The sequence below is a fragment of the Podarcis pityusensis genome (assembly GCF_964106645.2).
Source record: "Podarcis pityusensis genome assembly, chromosome: 1".
Lineage (NCBI taxonomy): Eukaryota > Metazoa > Chordata > Lepidosauria > Squamata > Lacertidae > Podarcis > Podarcis pityusensis.
In genome coordinates this window covers 75,170,400-75,191,468 of record NC_138028.1, presented here as the reverse complement: position 1 = coordinate 75,191,468, position 21,069 = coordinate 75,170,400, and the positions used below count along the sequence as shown (strand labels likewise).

The window sequence follows — 21,069 nt, the reverse complement described above, 5'->3', positions numbered from 1 at the left end:
GCAAGATATGCTATTCCCACCCATTTAAATTGGCCCTGCCATGGAAGAAAAGCCTTAATTTACAGCCTTAGCTTAAGAGATCAAAGCTGCAGATCTTTCATCTTCTCTTGCCCTGGGAATCACTTGTAGCAGATTCATGAGTGAAGCAGATTCACCTTTATTTATGTGCAAAGCCCAGTGGCCAGTTGGCTTCCAGGCGGAAAAGTGTGCATGCAATATATCCCAAATTCAGAATTTTCCCTCTGCTGCAATGTCTTTGAAAGTCAAGCTCATGATATGTTGGTCCAATGAGTTCAAAGGTCAAGGCTACCTAAGCCTAAAGAGAGGTCTTGGAGGCCCAGTTCACAGTGGTCATATCGAAATGAGATTAAAGTCTCAGCCTTTTGAAAATTCCATGCTGATGGTATGCATTAAAAAACAAAACAAAACTGTGTGGCCAGGATAATCTGTGGAAAAGTCCTGAGTATGAATCAGTGAATACTGCTGCAAGTTCTGTGGTATTCTACAACAAGAAATAATAAGTACAATGGCAGGACAAGTGCAAGAGATCAACTTTTCAGATATAAAGTATGGTAATATTCTGCAGCAGAGGGCAACCCTTTAAAACCCTTTAAAACCCTGGATCACCAAGGGACCCCCAAACTAGATAGCATGGGGCTGAATGCCACCTCCTGGAATGAGTCCTCAGGGTAAAAATGGAGCCACCCAAAACAGTGCTTGCAATCTCCAACCCACAGAGTTTTAAGTTGGGAGACAAAACTTTGCCAATGGTATCAAATACTGCCAAGAGATCTAACAGAACCAACGGGGTTGTATTCTTCCTGTCTCTCCCACTGTATGTAATTCATTTTGGCAACCAATGACATTCCAGGTTCAAATCTGGGCCAGAATCCAGGTTGAAGTCAATCCAATCAGTTTCATCTACTAGGTCTTTGGGTTGACCAGTAACCACTTGCTCCCAACAAGTTACCCAAAAAAAGGACACCTGTCACTTGCCATCAGTAGTTATAATCCTCTGGGTTCAATAAGGATTTCTTCAGGAGTGGTCTGCACAGTGCTTGGTGAGGGGCAGCATGGGAGCAATATAAAGCAACCACCACTTTCTACTTACCATATGTGAAACTTAAGACAATCATTGTAAAGGGTGGGAAGGAGGGCTGAGGTACCTAATGAATTAAAGGGGTATATTGCTTGCTATAATCCCTTCACCTTTTTTGGGTGAAGTTTGCATACTTTTTATTTTTAAGTATTTTGTCTTTTTTTCTAGTGAGGATGGATAATCTAAAAACATGGCAGCTCTCCCTCCTCCTGTTCCCATTGCTATGATGACTCAGACTACATTACTGAGATCAGGGTCACCATGACCTGGTAGGCTTCTGATGAGCAAGACCCATCTTGGAAGGTGAGCAAAGTTCCAATAAGCTAGAGGCCCCATCTCTCACATCTGCATTGCTGGGAATGGAGGAGGAGTTAAGATTTCTTGAAGAGCCATTTAAAACTTACTGGGCCAGCAGGGCAATGGTAAATATTTAGTTTGTATCCACAAATAAAGTCTATAAAACACCACCATAACAGAATATTTGTTGATTTTAGGTCGCTGCATTGTGTTTTTCAGGTCAATAGTCCAATTTATCACTGTCTTCTACATTTCATATACCAACAATGCAGTCCTACATATGTCTACTCTGAAATAGGTTCCATTGAGTTCAGTGGAGCTGACTTTCGGGTAACCAAGCACAGGATTCCAGACAGAGAATCCCTATGAGAAATTAAATGCTATCATCCTTGTTCCACTTATGATAATGGGACAGGGTTTCAATAGAACCCATTTTGAATTAATCAAGAGCTCTTTTGAAAATGTAACCCTGCCAGATAACAACAAATCATATAATTTGCTGATGATGCGTTGCAGTTAAGTACTACATTCAGATTCACACAAAAAATACCTGCAGTTAAGTAGGAAAATTAATACAGACACCCCAAGTTTAATCACTCTCATAAGAATCTAAGAGCAGCCTGCTGGATCAGGCCAATGGCGCATGTAGCCCATCATGCTGTTATTAGAGGGGCCAACCAGAAGCGTGTGGGAAATCTGCAAGTAGGGCCTGAGCACAAGAGCACTCTCCCCTTCTATGGTTTCCAGCAACTGGTATTCAGAAGCATTCTGCCTCTGACCATGGAGGCAGAGCATAGCCATCGTGATTGGCAGCCTTGTCCTCCATGAATTTGTCTAATCTTTTAAAGCCATCCAAGTTGGTGGCCATCACTGCCTCCTGTGGGAGTGTGTGCGTGAAGTACTTCATTTTGTCTCTCCTGAATCTTCCAACATTCATCTTCAGTAGGTGCCCATGAGTTCTAGCGTTATGCAAGTGGAAGAAAAACTTTTCTCAATCCACTTTCCCAATGGCATGCATAGTTTTATAAACTTCTACCACGTCCCCTCTTACTCGCCTGAACAGCAGGTTGAGAGGCACACAGGCCACCTAGTCACAGTTTTCTCCAGAGTGGTGAAATATATTTCATTTCTATTTCATTTATAGTAATTACTTCTAAATTTATAGTATTCATTTATAGTAATTACTTCTAAATTTATAGTATTCATTTATAGTAATTACTTCTAAATTACTTCTAAATTTGCATCTACTACATATAATTTATCATATGTCAATGCTGTGCACATTTGTGCCTTCTTTTTGATGAGGAATTTCTTCATTTGGAGCAATGCCTAAGTGGTCACCCTAACTGGTGACTCTCCTGCATGGCTAATTTGGGAACATTATCTGCAACAGGCCTCCTGGGCTACTTGGGCTACCTTGGAAGGGTCTGTCAGTGTTGCTAGGCTGACACTTGTTTCAGTAGCTGTCATTGTGCTTCTGACTTAGCTGCTGGTAAGATCACAACTAAGCTAACCCTGGGGTGGCAGTAGCAGGCGTGACCATCCTGTTAATCTCCTTTCAGTCTGCAATAGCCTTTCAGCATGACCAGGGACAACACCTATGCCCAGCTGTGCCTCATGCAGATGCTGTAGGTAAGCATCATGTTAAAAGGTCTTAACACAGCAGTTACATCCAAGTTGTTAAGTGCAAACTAGTTCTAAAACAAAACGGCAAAGCTTGAAGCCAACACAATGCTATTTTCTGCTTTGTTTTCTCGGATGCCAAAGCCACGACTTTGTGTCTGCCTTTTTCAAGGCCCGGTGCCTTCCTCTCATTTTTTCCAATGAGAGGTAAACAGCTGGGGGCTCTGCCAATTCAATTAAGAATGCTCACACACACATTATATAATGAGGCAGGAATTTAGCCCCCTGAAGCCTAGTCCTGCAATCTAATCTGCTATTTAGTGGCCCCCAAAGATTCCTGAAACCTTTGTGGAGGGCTCCCCGCCTCCCTTTGCACACGCTGGTCTCTCCACACTTTCCCCTCTGTTTTTCTTTCCTCTTTGGCTTCCCTTCTCTGTATTGTTTTAAGTTGGTGGCTGGGCTGCCTGCCAGATTAAATTTCATCTGCTTCTCCTCCTCCTTCCCCCCCACCCCCAAATCTTCCCCAGAAGTGATACTGTTTACTTTCTCTGCTCCTTTTCTGAATGTCTTTGTACACATTGCAAGGGATATAATCACCAGCTGTGGAGAGCTTTGTGAAATGTTAACTTACTCCTCAATACCCTAGGGCTAGTGAGTGTTTTTACACACACACACACACACAGAGAGAGAGAGAGAGAGAGAGAGAGAGAGAGAGAGAGAGAGGTGTGTGTGTTTCAAATACAAAATAAAACAACTGCTTCTAAAAGACATCAACATATTTGTTACATTCCAATGCGGGGGGGGGGAACCCCCTTCCTTTCTCCTTTCTCCTTCAGGTGGAATTCGTGTGTGTTCTATTTACTCCTTCAGTATATTCCGTGTGGAAGTGTGAGCTTATAAGGAGCCCATTGTTTCCCTCCACAAATCTTTGAGGAACAATGGGAGGCAGAAGAAAGATTAAAGTAGAAAAGTGTCTCTTCCCATCCTTTTCCTCTTTGGTGGGTGAAAGAGAGGTCAAGCTGTGCCCATTGACCTTTGCCCTCTGGCCCCTGTGAACCAAAGGCGAGCCTTTTGAAGTAGTAAAGTGCCCACGAAGAAAAGAAAACCAAACAAACTGCCCGGCCTTTTCCCTTCCACCGACCAAACTGAGTTGGCAGATGCTTGAAAGACGATGACACGCGGTGTGGTGGGGGGCAGAAGGGAGGCTTCTTGCACTGACCTCCCACCTACCCCAGCTTGCCGTTAATTGGCACCGTAAAAAGCAAAAAAACCCCACCCACACACTGGGAGAGGGGGTGAGGCAGGCCTTTCCTCCTCTTTCCCAGTCCCTACCTCCCGCCACCTAGCACATCACCGACAGGGGCAGTTCTTTGAACTCTCTGTGCTCTGCTAAAACAGGCACAAATGGGAATGGTATATGGAGGGTTAAGAGGAAAAGCTTTGTATGGGAAGAGATCAGCTAGATCACCAAAAGCTTTTCCTGTTGTCAAACAGATAGGACTTGTCAGTTGTGTTACCTGAATTGATGCCGTCACATCCATGACCCCTGCTGGTAATATGCTGGAAGGTACCTTTGTACACTTTAGAGATTCTTCCTGCCTCTTCCTCCCTTCATTTGACCCTTAAATTACAACAAGGGAAATGGTTTGTTTTCCAAAGCTAGGGAAAAGTGGAATTTGAAGGCAAAACCCATCGCAATGGTTTGTCTCTTCCCTGGAGCCCAAACCCAGGGCGAATCCAGTTGTCAGTTTTAGGATGTGGTTGCAACTTACGGTAATTTAATCAGGACCAATCTTACAGATGTTTCTGTTGTGCTCTGCAGGTTTCCCAAACATCTCACTGTGCATCTGAATAAAGAGGGAGGGCAAATGGGGCAAGGACGATGAGAAGCAGTTTGCTCAAGCCAGCTTGTAGGATATCAGGACAGGTAAACAGGAACTAAATTATCAGCAAAGGAAGTTTTATCATAATACCACATGTAATCATTTACTTGGCTGTGTCATGCTATCTTTGGGAAAGCCTGCTGCTAACACCTGCAGCTTCAGGGACCTTAAGGAGAGGATTTTCCTTTCTCTGATTCCATTGCTTTCAAAGGGTGCAACCATGACTCCTTTCTCTGTTGAAGGGAAGACGACAAGTACCAGGATACAATTCAGAGGATAGTGCTCTGACTTTGTGGTGGTTCCAAAATGCTCATCCAAAATTCTCTCTAGATTTTTGGGCTGGGTTGTTTTACCAGTGCACAGGAGCACAGGTGTCCTGTAGTAAAATGCTTCACAAAAGCATACAAGCTCTGTTCAGGTGTTCCTCTCTCCTACCCTGCAATTAGCATCACATGATTTATGCTCCTGAATACCAGTTACTGGAAGCTGCAGGGGACGAGAGGGCTCTTGTGCTTGTATCCTGCTTGTGGTTTCCCACAGGCATCTGGCTGGCCATTGGGACAACAGGATGCTGGACTAGACGGGCCGTTGGCCTGATCCTGCAGGCTCTTCTTATGCTCACTCTCAAAATTGTAGCGCTGTGTGTGGAGGACCTTTAACAAACTATAGTTCCAAAGATTTGGGGTGGGGTGGGGAGGCAAGGTGGCACGACAGTTTAAAGTAGTATGGTACTGCTTTAAATGCATGGTGTGGGTGTGGCCTTAGAGAATAACTCTCCAACTTCCTTACTGTAATTCTAGCCTATGAGGATCAGCAATGGAAGTGTGGATGTTCCCACTCAGTTTATTGAATGTAGGCCAGATTTCATTTTTGCTTTTTTTCTTCTTTTAGCACATATGGAACAGAATTTGAGGATCCTGGTCTGACTGCACACAGTATTCAGTTGGGTGCTGTGTATCATGCCAAAGTGTACTGAACTATGTGATAGCAGACGTTTCTTCATTTAAAACAATTACATTTGGACCACTTTTAACCACATTTTCCTATTTAAAAAAGGTATCTTGCAGCTGCACGCTGCACTGCCATTGGACAGTGTCTGTGACATCTGTGGCAACAGGTTGTAGAGCTGGACCTGGCTGTAGAGCTTCATATTTTAGTGGAATGTAATTTTAAATACCTGGATTTTATATGCAATGCTCTCCCCCCCCATCAGCACCCAACTGCACCTTCAGAATGAACCACTACTTAAAATGTTCTACGAAGGCACTCCACACCTCTGAGAATAGATCCTTGGCATTTCTGAAGCTGTACAAATGTATTAGATAGATGAAATCATCATACATGGAAATAAACAGTTTGGTTCACCTCCAGATCACAGTGGATCTCTGTGTTCTTTTTGGATGGCAGGCTTTCAGTTTAGGTTTTGCTGAAACAAGTTTCACTATGCACATCGATAGATCTGGGAGACAAAACAATGGCGCCAGTGCCAGGATGTTGGGGCCCCTGTTATATGCCACCCTCTCATCTATTGGGAATGGCATTTCAGTTCTTTATGAGTGACCGCAGTCAGGGCCAGCTCTGGGATATGTTTTTACAGGGATAGATACACACATTTGAGCAAACTCTCAAGGATTATTCCTGGAGTGTTTAAGGGCAAGCTCAAACTTGCCTTGGAAATAGTTTTGACTATTTAAAGCTTCTGAGGATGAGCAGAAAGGATCAGATGGCAGAGGGAGGGTAGGGAGGTATGAAAGCAGGGAAACTGCTTTACCACAGCCTCCCCCAACCTGGTGCCCTCAAATAATTTGAACTACAGTGCCCATCAGTCTCTGCCAGCACAGATGTGCTACTTGGAGTCAATGGCAGTCACACTATTGTGTGGCAGTCGCACTATTGCCCTAGAAGGGCTACATTCCCAAGTTGGCAATCCCCATCTGTCCCTCACTTCCCTGTGCAGCTTGTGCAGAAACTACCTTCTTAACCAATGGACCCACTATTAGTCTCAACCACTCAATCTGCCAGAGCCTGTCTTCACATGCAGAGGAAGTCCCTAACTCATTGAGGGTTTGAGACCCATTGGCTGCCCTTAGCCAGCCAGTTGAAGCCATCCCAACGATGTGGCCATTGTCGCATGCTGACAGCTTCTAGGAGCCACAGATGAGAGCTGTGTGCAGGGTAGGGACCAAAGGTACCTTAGAAGGAGCGCAATGTGTCCCCCACCACAGGTACTATCCCTGCTATGCATACTGAATTGAATTTCTATCCAATCCTGAATAGTCACAGGAGATTTTTGTACAGTCTGATCTTCCAGACATACCATATTTGCTTAGAATTGTAGCGTGTCACTTTATATTGGGGAGGGGGAAAGGAGGGGGAATATTAAGAATGTCACTGGCTGATGTTCCTGGTTCTGTCTTTTGTAAATTTCACTTTATTTAAGAAGGTCTTTGTTCTCTTGTAAGTTAGGTGGTACAGAAATAGATGGAATAAACAAACAAAGTAATACTAAAGAGGCTATTTCTGTTTGAACCACTCTTAGCATTCAATATTCCTATGCATCTGCATAGTCACTTGACAGCTTTTGTTTTAGGTTGCTATTTTTTGAAGTAGAAATTGATTTATGTTGTCTTGCATACAAACAACAGGCATGGTGGGGGCAATGATTCTTCTGATTGAAACTATGGTAAGGGCAATGAGCTAAAAATATACAAGAGGGAAAACAACAATTTTGTGCCCTTAGTTTGAAAGTGATGGAGAAACAGCCAAATATAAGGGGATTTCTACGTATTTGAGGGACTCCTTAGTATGCAGAAGTATATTCATTTGTAATTTGAAAAGAAAGGAAAGGAAAAATAGACAGAACAGGAAGAAAACTGACCTGCTCAAGCTCTTAACAGCTTATAGTATATTTCAGGTGGGGATTAGGTTCAGTGGAATATGATTGGGAACATCATAAAAATCTGCTTCATCCTTTAAGGCAACTTTGCCATAGATGCCAAAGTCAATTTGATTCTCCCTATATCACCACTCCCACATGTATAAAACATGTTCCATGTCACACAGTTAATACATTTGACATTCTAATAGAAATTGGCAAGTGGCGTATTCTCTGGAGTTGGCTGGCTAGTTGACTAACAGGCTGTGAATCACATTCATAAGAACAATAATCTCAGAAACAATGCTTATATTGAAAGATCAATCAGGAGAACTGACCCAGACTCTCTGTTTGCTTTAACTGGTCAACTCAACACATGGCTTGGCTCATATTAATGACAACCTCTCATTTTGATTTCTTCAGTTATATGTATTCTTCTCACCCTTCTAGCTTCTTCTTTGAAAGAGGATAATTGAAGTTTATTGTGCTAAGGAAGTGTTATGGAAACTGTCTATGTGTTATTTTTTTAAGGGAAAAATGTTTCTGCGATTTAGTCTCTCTAGCCCTGAGCCCCTATTTTATTTTTGTTGTTCCTTTTTGTTCTTGACCTCTTCTTTTCCCAGGTCCTTCTTGACTTATCTTTCTTCTCTGCTCACTCATCCCATATCACCCTGCAACAAGGAATGAATGAAGGCATTCTGATTAGGTGTTTTCTTTTGCCAGTCAATCTTTTCACTAATTTCCTGTAAATGATTAGGTATAATATTTTAACATAACATGATGAATTTCATAACATTTTTTTCAGTGACTCATTTATATTCTTTCAGTGTTTGGTTTCTCTCTTTTTTTCTGGGAAGCTTTAAATATTCAATCACTCCTTCCTTAACCATTTGTAAGAGAGGCCTGCAATAAATGTATTATTATAAACAATGCAGGACAAATTCATATAATTGAAAATTGCATCTGCTAATGTGCCCAGTGTTATATTTTTTCCTCTTATCTGGGATAGGAAGATCCCTTGGTTGTTAAAAGGCACATTTAAGCATTTTAACTTGAATGGGGGAGAATTAGCAAGAGTATGAAACATTTGACTTTCCTAAAGATTTTGTAAACAGAGGTCTTGGAATTCTGTTCTCTCATGCACCCTGAATAATGAGTTTACATGTAGTGTGTGCGATTGTCTAGGTCTCTAACTGGTGGGACCTTTCATGATCTCCCCCATCCCTGTCAGCCATATTTGACTGTTGGGTGAGGTTGTCCACCTGTCAACCACCAGATTTGATAGGGCGGTCAGCTGATTCTTTTTTGCCCACATGGTTTGCCGTCTAGCTGTGCCATCAAAGGCACAGCCTTCAAAGTTCCCATCAAAGGGTTCTGCAAGACCCCATTGGAGATCAGCTGATGGTCTGCTATTGATAAGCCCCTTGTAGAGAGAAAAATCTCCAGTGCAAATTAGGGCAATTTCCATAGGGTGATGTGCATCGGCATCGGAAAACCTTCACCTTGCATGGGAATATTTTCTGATGCCTTAGAGAGCGATGTAATTTAACATGTTTATTTTGCTGGTATTTAGTAAACAAAGATAAAAACTGATACTGTATTTGAAATTGGCATCTATTAATTTTACTAATGAATTTATGAAAAGGGGAAAAAATTCTTCAGAAATTCAGAACACTGTAAAAGTCTCCACCCCCAATCACTGCCATGGTCCTATTATAATAGTGCTACAAGAGTTTGGGGGGGGGGGGAGAGAATTTTGGCAATTATCTGGGGGAATTTCAAATGTGGACTGTGTGGAACACACAAGTGCTCTTACTAACTGAACCACTACCTGCCACCACATTTCATTGCCCATGGAACAATAACAGGTCACATGACTGCACTATTCCAAGGGGTGCTGTGGGAAGAAAGGAATACCATCTCTACCACTGTTGCCGCTAGTAAAGAGTCGCAGCAGAACCCTTCACACACCCACCCTATTTTTTCACCACTTTCATGTCCTCAGACTCCCCTTTACCCCAAATTTTCTTGAAGTCCAAATCTGTGAGCTTCTGACCACCCCAGTTTACATGCAAATAAATCCTGTTCAGCAAATAATGCTGGCATCTTCAATATTACATGTTGAGCCTGTTTTATTGCTTCCTGATGATTCTGGCTGGGGGATTAAGGATAACTAGCCTGTTAATTGCCCCCTTGAACAGCCTTTCTCAATTGCTCCAATGACAGATTCTGTTTCCACAGAGAAGATGGCTTTGATTACTCATTTCCTTGAATTTTTGTTCTTTTCATTTTTTCCTAGCAAAATAATGCTATTTCGCTATTCAAAGAAAGAAAAAACACACACAAGCTATTCAGCTATTAGAGTCTACCCCTCCATGAGAACAGATACTGAAATTGGGGCAATTGGGAGAGTCTAGTCAAAAGGTGATTAGCTGTCCATTCATCACTGATCCCCTGGCCAAAATTAACAAGAAGAAATATAGTTAATGGGATGAACCTGAAAACGTCAACATCTTAAAACACAAAAGCATAGAAGTCCTGAAAAACCTTGTGAGAGCAATCCTACAGCTGTCATTCAGCTAGCCATGGTGCTGTTGCGATTGGTGTAAATGCCACTTTACCAAAATTCACCAGTAGGATGGCGCTTATTTCCCAAGGCGCACTGGTATACCCTCTGAAAGCTCTGCATGCGCAGATGTTCGACTGACCAAAATGAGGTGTTGAGGGGGGGTCACCCAAGATTTGAAAGATGTCAAGCACTATTGTTTCCCTAGCGAACTAAGGCGCGGGGGCCGGATCCGGCCCAATCGCCTTCTAAATCCAGCCCATGGATAGTCTGGGAATCAGTGTGTTTTTACCTGAGTAGCATGTGTCCTTTTATTTAAAATGCATCTCTGGGTGATTTGTGGGGCATAGGAATTCATTCTCCCCCCCCAAAAAAAAATATAGTCCGGCCCCCAGCAAGGTCTCAGGGACAGTGGACCAGCCCACTGCTGAAAAAGTTTGCTGACCCCTGCCTGAACAAAAAATGAGATCTCAAGTATTCCAGCACTGGATCTGGTGTAGTTCATTCCTTCCCATGGATTGCCAAAGAAAAAGAAAATATGGAGCAGGGAGGAGGGGGGAGGAAAACCATCCCCAGCCTTCTGTCCTGGCCACCAAGAGCTGGCAGATCTTAAGAAGTGGCAGTAGCTCTGCCATGGAATATCCCCCTCTTTCTGCCATAGCACTTTGCACGAGTGCTGAAATTGCCTTTTATTACAACTGCAGATTGGGACTGACAAAGCATAATTTGGGCTGTCTGAACACTATATTAAAAGTGAGTGAAGAAAGGATGGCAGTTCCATAGAAAAGGCTGGTACGGCAGCATTGCATGCCACAATTCTTTGGCAGCATGAAATATGCCATACATATTAAGGAGGAATCTGTATGGAAGAATTCAGCCTGGTTTTCCAGGAAACTTACTGGAACAGGCTCCTAACTCCATTTGTCCACATAACACAGGAATGCAAGTGACTTGTCTGATTCAGAAGGGTTTGAATAAGGCCTGAGAAATAAAATGATTTTCTTTGTGACCAAGAGACTGCTAGATAGCAGGACCCAACTGTCATGACTACCCTTTGGAGTTTCTTTTATCTTCTGACTCACACAGAGAAACAAACTTGACCTAGCTATGTTTGGCTGCCACAGAGACGGTTTAAGGATCACATTTACTTCATGGAAGAGCAATGATGAAACATCCTTTAATATTCCAGTAAATGTACCCATCTCTGATTAAGAATATTGTTATTCTGACTTGATGTGTGTATGTGTGTGTATTTACTGAGCTGTAAACAGGAGTAAAAGTATGTCAAAGGGAAACTGAGATGTAAATATCCCCCGTGCTAACACCATTTACAGTATATTATATTTTATATATGATCTCTGTAAATCACCTTTCATCAAAAGATTCCAGAAGAGCATACAAAAGTCTGGGAGAGGGGAACTAATTCAGGCACAATGTATAAATACAATTTAAAACCAACAAATGAACATAATAACATACAAAATAACTAAAGCAAACCGAAGCATAAGAGAGAGCAAACAAGCAAAAATAACCTAAAATCTAAAATGTCTGGGCAAATAAGAAGGTGTTCAGATGGCAACAAAACACTTGTATTATTGTAGCTCAGCATGCCTCTTTGGGGAGGAAATTCCAAACCGGAGAAAAGGTTACCTTCCTTGTATTTATTTAAAACACTTCCATATTTTTCGGTATACTTTTAAGTGGCAGAGAGGCGGTAAGGTGCCGATAGATTATCTGGAGTGCTTCCCATGTAGACAATGCAGATGCCAAATTTAATATGGGTTTGTTATCATCACGAGTACACAAGAATTGATGTGCACCCTAAGGGCACATTTGGACTACATGCTTTCTTCAATGGGGTCCACTTTGTAGGATTGCTTTTAGGAAGAAGAAACACCAGGACATAATTTCCCCACTTTAGATTTATGTGAGAATGTGGGGAAAGAAACAGGAAGGAAAGGGGAAAGTATACCACTGTAAAAGTGCGCATTTGTAACTCAGGTCTAGGGTGAACCCCAACTTGTGTCAAGCTCTTCAGCAAAGGCATTGTATTTAAATCACTTCTGAAAATGCTCTAATGGATTATCTTCAGCAAGTTTTCTAAATGAGCCCCATGCGACAATTTGTTTTCTTATCAAGTGAGGGCATTTTCACAAGACCCTTTGACACAGAGAGGAAAAGCCACTCCACAGGGACTCATTCGTCTCAGAAATGGCCTGTGTGAAAAGGCCACTTGATGGAAAGGGTGACGTAGTGGTAGCCTGCTTTAAATTAATTTATTTAAATATTTATTGGCCGCACTTGCACGAAAAATGTAGCAAGGAGTGTATAGCACACATTTTTTAAAAAAGCAATAAAAACTGTTCGGTAAAAAGAAATTCACATTGCAAAGGCCTGTCTGAATAACACAGTTTTATGGAGATGTCTAAATGAAGCCAGGAATTATTCCTGTTGAATCTCTCCTGGCAGGGAGTTCCCCAGGACAAGGCCATGCTAAAGTTCGCTCCCTAGTAATAGACAATTGAACTTCAAGGCATAGGGAACCACAAGGAGTGCCTCATCAGAGGATCTCCGTGATGGAGACGGAGCATAAGGAATAAGATCCTTAATGTACTTAGGGAGACGTTTCCTGATGAGGGAGAATGAACTCTGCTGAACCACAGCAACACAACCTCCACAACCCTCTAGCCTGGACTACCCAGTGGTAGTCCACACATACTTCTGCATGAGCTCTCCAGAAGATTGCCTGTGACGGAGGGCAGCCCTTGCTATAAGGAATGGGAATTCATAAAACTGCCATCCTAACCCTGCTCTTCTTGATGCACTGGTGAGAAGGCTAAGCAAGACACACAATATGCCAATACCTGAAGGATCGCCTCTCCCCATATAAACCATCCTGGACTCTGCATTCATCATCTGAGGCCCTTCTTTGTGTGCCTCCTCCATGTGAGGTCCAGAGGGTGGCAACACGAGAACGGGCCTTCTCTGCAGTGGCTTCCCATTTGTGGAATGCTGTCCCAGGGAGGCTCGCCTGGCGCCTTCATTATCTACTTTTAGGCGCCAGGTGGAAACATTCCTCTTCAACCAGGCTTTTGGCTGATTAATATTCTACAGCTTTTTAAATGTATCTGTGGGAAGGGAGGGGTTATTGTTTTGCTGTTTTGTTTTTATCCTGTATTTTATCCTGAGAGCCGCCCTGTGGTCTTATGATGAAGGGCAGTATAAAAATCTAATAAACAAACAAATAAATGATGAAAATATGTCTCTGAGTGTGGAACCCCACTCAAGTTTTTTTTAAAAAATAAGCATGTAGAAACTCCTTGCTTAGTGCATCAAGCAATAGGCAGGAGCCACTGAAAAACTGGGAGATTTGACAAAGTAGAATTTTAAAAGAGGCTTCCCCAGATTTCATAACCATAAAGATTTCTGTATTGTAGAGATCCATAATATGACCCCTAACTAACATGAATTATTACATTTGAAGTGCTTCTAATTAACTTTGCTTCTTTCCCCTATTTTTTTTTTTTTAAGAGAGATAATGTTGAAGGGGATTCTGCAGTGAAATAATCAGCATTTTCAAGATTTTGAAATTTTATTTGAGGCTTGTTCCTTTGTTCCAGTGCTGAGAAACTCATTTCCAGATGTAAACCACACTGTCCTTTCCCTGTGGTTGGGAAGAGAAGGATAAAATTAAAGTGATGAATGAATTAATGAAAATAATTGAAATAACAATGGTCAGGAATCTCCTTTGTTCGCTGCGAGTGAGTCAGCACAGGGACTCCTGCTGCGAGTCCGCCTCTGATGTTAGCCACAGACATTACAGCAGGGATGCATACAGTGAGGGAGGCTTTGTTTCTGCTTTGTTTATTGTTTTGGCTTTGCATATTGGTGATGGAGAAGTCTTGGAAAGGGACTTAGGCACAGATTTTTCTGCCATGATTTGTTCACTCCAGATGAAAATCTATCTTCACTGAAATCTTTCCCTTCTTTGAAAAGGAATCATCACTGGTCCTGAAGTAGGGACAGGGACTCTCAGGCCCAGGGGCTAGCTGGCAGTAAATCACACCTTGCAAGTTGGAGTTAACTATTTATTAGCCAAAGCATGATCTGCAGACCTGGTGGAGTGTCAGGCCTAAAGAACACAGCAACTCATCCCTGAAGGTCCCCACCTTCCCACAGCTTCCTAAGTCCCTTCCTCTCTAGGTTTTCCCCCCAAGCAATCAGAGACTGCACTTGCATGCAGCCAACCTCTCCTCTACTCTTTTCATGCCTCTTCTGGTTTTGGGAGACAAAGGAAGAGGGGAGCTTGATGCAGTAGGAGGGGAACACACATGTCACTGTTCACCAGTCTGATCCATCTCTGCCTCTTGGCCTCTCTCCTCTCCTGGTTCAGCTTCTGGGCTTCTCTCTGCCACAGAGTACCAGTGTTGATATATTGCTGGTCATGGAAGGGGAAAGAGGCATAGCAGAGAGGATGGGCTGCACACATTTTTGAAAACAACAGAAGTAATGGTTGGTGAGGGGGGATTTTCCACAGTGGAGGGTTCTGGCACAGATAAATGCTTAGGAGACCACAAGATCCCTAGAGACCACAAGTGGCCATGACAGTGGGTGTGGGAATCAGTCCAAATTTTCAGGCCGGGTTCACAGGCTAAAGGAGGAAGTTAGGGAGAGACAGCAGAAGGCCACTGGGTCAATGAGGTTATCAGTGTATATGTTGAAGTCACTAAGGAGCAAAGTGGGAGTAGGAAACTATGTGTCAGTGTCAGATAAGAAAGTTGAAATGGAGCCAGGGTGATTCTGTAGCACAGGAAAGGACCGCAGAGGCACGTGGAATGAATTTTGAAGCTTGGGTAGCAGTGAGAATTGGGAAAAATCAGGGGTTAGAGAAGGCAGAACTTGGCAAGAATACCGACTCCACCACTGCAGCTCTGGAAGGGGAGTAGTGGTGGGTGTTAGTGGAGGGCATGGAGTTGGGAATAAAGCTAAAAGAAGAGGTCATGAGGAATGTGGCTATTTTCTGGATGAGGGAGAAGACCTTCAGAAGGAACAGAATAGAACAAAGGGGCAAAGGCAGCTAATGGTAATAACTTCTGAGACTGGGGGGGAAATCATCAAAAGGCTGGGTATAATAGTAAAAGGGATAGATTGGAAGCCCCAGAGAACCAAATTAGCCCCGTGCAAGAGATGGAAGAGGAACTGGGAAGAAAGGTGAAATTCAGTAGATGAGGCTCACTGAATGGAATGGTAGGCCCCTGTCGTCAGTATTATTGGAGAAGTCAAAGCACAGCTACCTCTTCATGCAAAGCAGTCAAGTATTGATCAAATAACAGGAAATTCACAGGTGAGAATTGCAACAACAATGAAATAGAACAGATCCGGCCAACTTAGAAATCCTTCTCCTCCTATTCCTGGTGCTTACTCACGTGAGGAACTGCTATCTCAGGTTCTTTGTTTAAGGTGTATCAATCATTGTGTAGGAATTCCTTTGTTATATATAATAATAATAATAATAATAATAATAATAATAATAATAATAATTAATAATAATAATTTATACCCTGCCCATCTGGCTGGGCTTCCGCAGCCACTCTGAGCAGCTTCCAACAAAATATTAAAATATAGTAATGCATCAAACATTAAAAGCTTCCCTAAACAGGGCTGCCTTCAGATGTCTTCTAAAATATATTATTTGAGACACAAGGTCCATATATAGGAAGGTTGCAGGATATCCAAAGTAACTCAGGACTGTCTCATTACAGTTGTCCCCCTTATTACGTCAGTCTCTGGTTGCGTTTTTTCAGGATACAAACGCGGCAAACCTCATTTGTGTATACTTCCGGGTATCGCTCCATGCATGTGCGCGAGGCATTCTGCGCGCTTCGTGCATGCACAGAAGCGCTCTTTCATGCCATGCACGTGTGCAGAAGTGGCGCTCTAGTTGCGGACTTTTCGGGGTGCGAATGGCACCCCAGAACGGATCGAGTCCGTAATTAGAGGTACCACTGTATAGAAGTCATCATAACTAAGAGCTTTACTTTGGTATGAAGAGAAAGCACGTTGAGTACCATGCTGGAGACATAAAGTCTTTGATATGTTTACTGTCACAAGGAAAACTCTATATGCCCCTTTCTTTCTAACAGAAATGTTTTTGGAAAGTTGGGTAAGCAGAATATCAGGGTTGTAAGCAGTCTACAACAGTGCGGACACATTCTGCACAAGAGGTCTGATGGCTGGGGAAGTAAAATGGTTCACTTGAGAGATAATATATTCATGGGGTTAGAGTGATAGTCTGCAATGTTGAGAAAAATGGGTTCAAGTCCAGGCCAAGCTATAGCATCTGTGTGACATTAGCCATTCACTTAACCTCTCTGCACTTACATTACTGATAGGAAACGATTGAGCTAATAATAACTACAGGGGTGTTTTGAGGATGAATGCATTAAACAGCAGTAGGTGCTAAGATTCTACAATAACTGGCTCCATAAGCATCATTGGCAATTAGGAACACATACATCTTTAAAGGCCATGTAAGGATCCCATTAGCCTTCCTGGGCTGTTTTGATTCAAACATCTGTCCTGCCTGCGGCTTTGAAAGCTCAGTAAATATGTCAGTTGTTCAAGCTATTGCTCCAAAATCATGTGGCCCTCTAAATTGTTTCCTTGTCTGTGCTGAGGGATATTACCAAGGCAAGTGGTGGTATTATGTTCACATTTCCTCTTTGTAACAGAGGATGAAATGTTTTTAATAACCAGTTGTTACTCAACATGCAATAATAATTTAACTTGGAACACCTAATAAGACAATGGACTTGTAGTAGTATTTTGTGTGTGTGAAAGTATCTGTTAAAGGGACAAGTAAGAATAAAGTAAGAATCCATTATCCATGTTTGTGTGTTTGTCAGTGGGGTATGGACTGAGGTCCCTGACGTAAACATACTTGTCTTCTTCCTTTTATTGTATAATATACACTTAATTTTGATAAGGTGTTAAGTTACTATGACAGTTCATTTATGGGCCAAGACGTAGGGTAGATATTGTAGAGCAAATAAAATACATATGAGAACAAACCCCACTGCCTTCAATGGAACATTATTATGACTGAGCTTGACGGAGCAGCCTATGTTCACTGCCAAGAGCCAGATGCTGTTCTTGACTACATTCAGGTATAAAGTTTGCAACTTTCATTTTCATTTCTCAGTGATCACTGAGCCGATCCCCTGCTTGTTGTTGACTTACACTGCAGGACACCCAGCTTTCCCTGTTATGATGCTCCTAAAAACATGGGCACAAGTTTTAAGATGTAAATCCCCATAATTTCCTCTGAGTGCTTGTCATAATGAGACTACATTGCCAGTCACACTGGTAGTGTGCTGATATCACTCTAAAGCCAATTTAGGGTGAAGGTAATGCTCCTTTGACTAGTCACATGAATAATCCTCATCAACCAGGAATCACATAATGCATGTGAGGGCAAACTGAACCTATTTAGAGCACATGCTTCTTGAAAAGGTAGTATCTCTTCCTGAAAAGGTCACAAAACAGGAAGGCATTTTTAGTGGGGGGTTTTATATGCTTATGAAAATCACTCTCCTTTCTGCTTGGATATTGGTTAGATGTGTGTCAGTTTTGTGTACGTTTCATGGATTTGAGAATGGATAAGGGTGATTGAGGATACCAACCAGCTGTGTTTAGTGTTGTCCGTTATTGAACATTGTGTGTGAAGGTTCAGCAGTCCACACCACATCCTGTGATCTGTCATTGCAACCTTATTAAGTCATAAACTCAGATTGCATTTTTATGGCACTATCCCATCTTTGTGCCTGGGATATCATTCCCTCCCCTCTTTCAGCCTCATCTAACCAAGTTAAGCATGTGGGGCAGCCAGACAGCATAGGGCCTCCCTTTGTGGCTAAATCTGGCAGAGGAAAAGGATTCCTGAACATTATTGAATAAATGTCCCTCTGAGCTTCACAAATTCTGATCATTTTTCTTGCGTTTAGCAGTGGTAACTTTTTCTTTTGTTCATTCTTCAGCCACCTTTGTGATCACTGCAAACCACAGTGTTATGAAAACTGAGCAAGTAGTGGGATTGAAGGCTTGCTCGCCTGGCAGACCAAGGACAGCTTCAGAGTCATTACTTTTCCTTACTTGCACAAAGTAGGGAAGTAAGGAGACCAAACCAAACCAAAAAGAAAACAAAAAGAAAAACCTCTGAATCCATAGGAGTGTTGATAAAGTCTGAACAACCACTTGCAAATCTGATACACAGATCTTGTCGACTAACTCAAGAGGTCTAAAGTAAAGCTTGAATGTAGGAGAGTCAAAGGAGGGAATCTATGTGCTCTTTAGACAGAATGATGAAGATGGGGCTCAACATTCTGTGCAAACAGCAGTAAGGCTCAGGCAACGCACACACACACACATGGTCAGCCCAAGATATTTTGGTGCCCAAGGGAAGAATTCCAAATGGTGTCCTTCAGTGTAAAAATATATAAATGTGCTACATAATAGAGCAAATATACATTCGGTGATGAGCCATTTCTAATTGTCAGATCTGGTGTTGCTAGGCAGTGATATGGAGGACTTTGGGTGGGTGGGGGAACGAAAGAAAAGAAAGAAAAAATGTTCTTAAATTTTAAAATTAAGACCATCAGAAGAGCCCTGCTGGATCAGACCAAAGGCCATTTGTCCAGCATTCTATTCTCACAGTGGCCAACCAGATGCCTTTGGGATACCCAAATTCAATATTTGCTCCTTTTTCAGTGCTAATGGTGGCCTTGTTGTGCTGCTATGAGGGCCAGTAAAATCAAGTTGATTATATGTTCCTACCGAAGCCTTCTCTCTTTTACAATTCTGTGTGTGCTAAATAGAAAGGATGCACCTTCCTATCCTACCTGCTTTTTCCATCTCATGGCTCATCCTGCCTGTGAACCCTTGACCTTCTATTTCTCTTTTTTCAGCATAGACTCCCCCCGCATTTTCCCAGGCAGGAAAGTCTCATGTTTCTTGGAATCTGGCAGTGTGAGACTTTTTTTTATTGATTGGAATAAACAATCTGAAAGGTCGTGTTTTCCCCCCTGCAATTGGGAAGGGGGGAATAAAAGTCTTCTCTCAAATTAACAACCACAGTGAAGTAAATATAGAAGCAACTGGCCAGGGAGTTCTAAATCTGCCCAAGAACCTAAGATGAGTGCTGCCTGATCAGACAGAAGGCCATCAAGTTCAGCAAGCTATTTCCCATTGTGGCCAACCAAATGCCTCTGGGAAGCCCACAAGCAGGACATGAGGACAATAGCCCTTTCCCACTGTTTTCCCCCAGTGACTGGTATTCAGAGGCATCGTGACTTTGATCCTGGAGGTGGCATATAGTGTGTGTCTGTGCATAGGCCCCTTGTATCTGTACATTTTTTAAAAATCCATTCTGTTTCTGAGTCACTGTGATCTCTCCATTTGATCTGTGGTTTGGATTCTGAGCCTGTCTGTATAAAACAAAGCTCTATGTTTCCCCATTCACTGGAAGAGGGAATCCAAAAAATATGTATAACCTCCTTGCTTTTGGCTAAAGTGGATGAAATTTACAGGCACATAAGCCCCTCGAGAGTGGATTAAGCATGCCAATTTGCTGAGAAATAACCCAGTGCTACAGCCCAGGCATACAAGGGCTCCCTGAAGAAATAATTGGGCAAATAGGTCTGGGGGATTTTGTTGAGAAAGGAAAAGGTATTTACTTTCCTCCATAATCACTTATGAATGGCCCTCCATAATCCCCTATGGGTGGAAAGTGAGGATAGGGTTTGTCTTTTTCTTACCTTAAAATAATTAAGGGGTGGCCAAGTGGTGTAAGTAAACCTTACCAGTTTATTTAGAGCAAGGGGTTTTTTTTTGGGGGGGGGGATACTGAGACACAGGCAACAAACTTTCTTGTGAAAGGATAGAAAACAAACAGGTATATGCTGTGACAGAAACAAATGCCACCAAACTTCATCAAATGTTTTCAGGAGACAGAACTTACAGAAGAGTTGAGTGTTTTATGATTTCACCATCCCTCCCCTACAAGCAGTGTATGCAGTATGATAATCTAGCCCCACCGCTCTGAATTTGCAAAGTGCAGCTCTCCCTCCTCCCCACCTTGGCATTCTTCTTATATGGTGTTGTAATTAATAATTGCAACAGTTTTTAGACAGTCTGTCTGATTTTCAGAGACTATTTCCAACTACAGATAGGCATAAATTAGCACAAACCCATACTGGTGTGATTTGAAGCTGACTCAACCCAATTTGGATAGGGTATCTCAAGCTTGTTTTTACCAGGACATGTGCTCTTGAAAAATAGTGTTACAGAGTTATGGTACACTTGCATCTTATCTGCATTTCTCTCTTTTTTTTTTTTTTTATTAAAGATACATCAATCATACTGTATATGAAATTCACTATATAATCAGGGGAAAGCTTATTTATCTGCAATAGATTGTTTCGTTACTCTCTCTTTTGTCTGTAGTTTCAAGTGACAGCTGGAGTCCTCCATGCAAGTGGATCTATAGAGTCAGTTTGTGAGTGAAAGAACCTTGTTATCCTGGGAGGGACAGCTGTATGGGAATGAAACTATTAATGATATTAGCAAAGAAGACTGAGGAACAGCACTGGAGGCAGGGGTGCTGAAGTCCTTGCCCAGGGCACCAGTTCACTTTGCAGTATTAAACCCCTGTCTGAAAGCACCATGGATT

At 42.3% G+C, this 21,069-nt stretch overlaps 2 long non-coding RNA genes across 4 annotated transcripts in view; both read left to right on the top strand.

Annotated features, from left to right (window-relative positions):
• LOC308474119 overlaps positions 1 to 6,188 on the top strand; it is a 40,350-nt gene extending 34,162 nt beyond the window's left edge. For all 3 annotated transcript variants that reach the window (XR_013984515.1, XR_013984516.1, XR_013984517.1), the window contains exons 2-5: positions 1,268 to 1,402; positions 2,959 to 3,028; positions 4,842 to 4,946; positions 5,794 to 6,188. This is a non-coding gene — a long non-coding RNA (uncharacterized lncRNA). The remainder of the gene's footprint in view (positions 1 to 1,267; positions 1,403 to 2,958; positions 3,029 to 4,841; positions 4,947 to 5,793) is intronic.
• Positions 1 to 21,069, top strand: part of LOC308474159 — a 204,027-nt gene that overhangs the window by 77,840 nt on the left and 105,118 nt on the right. The window lies entirely within an intron of this gene.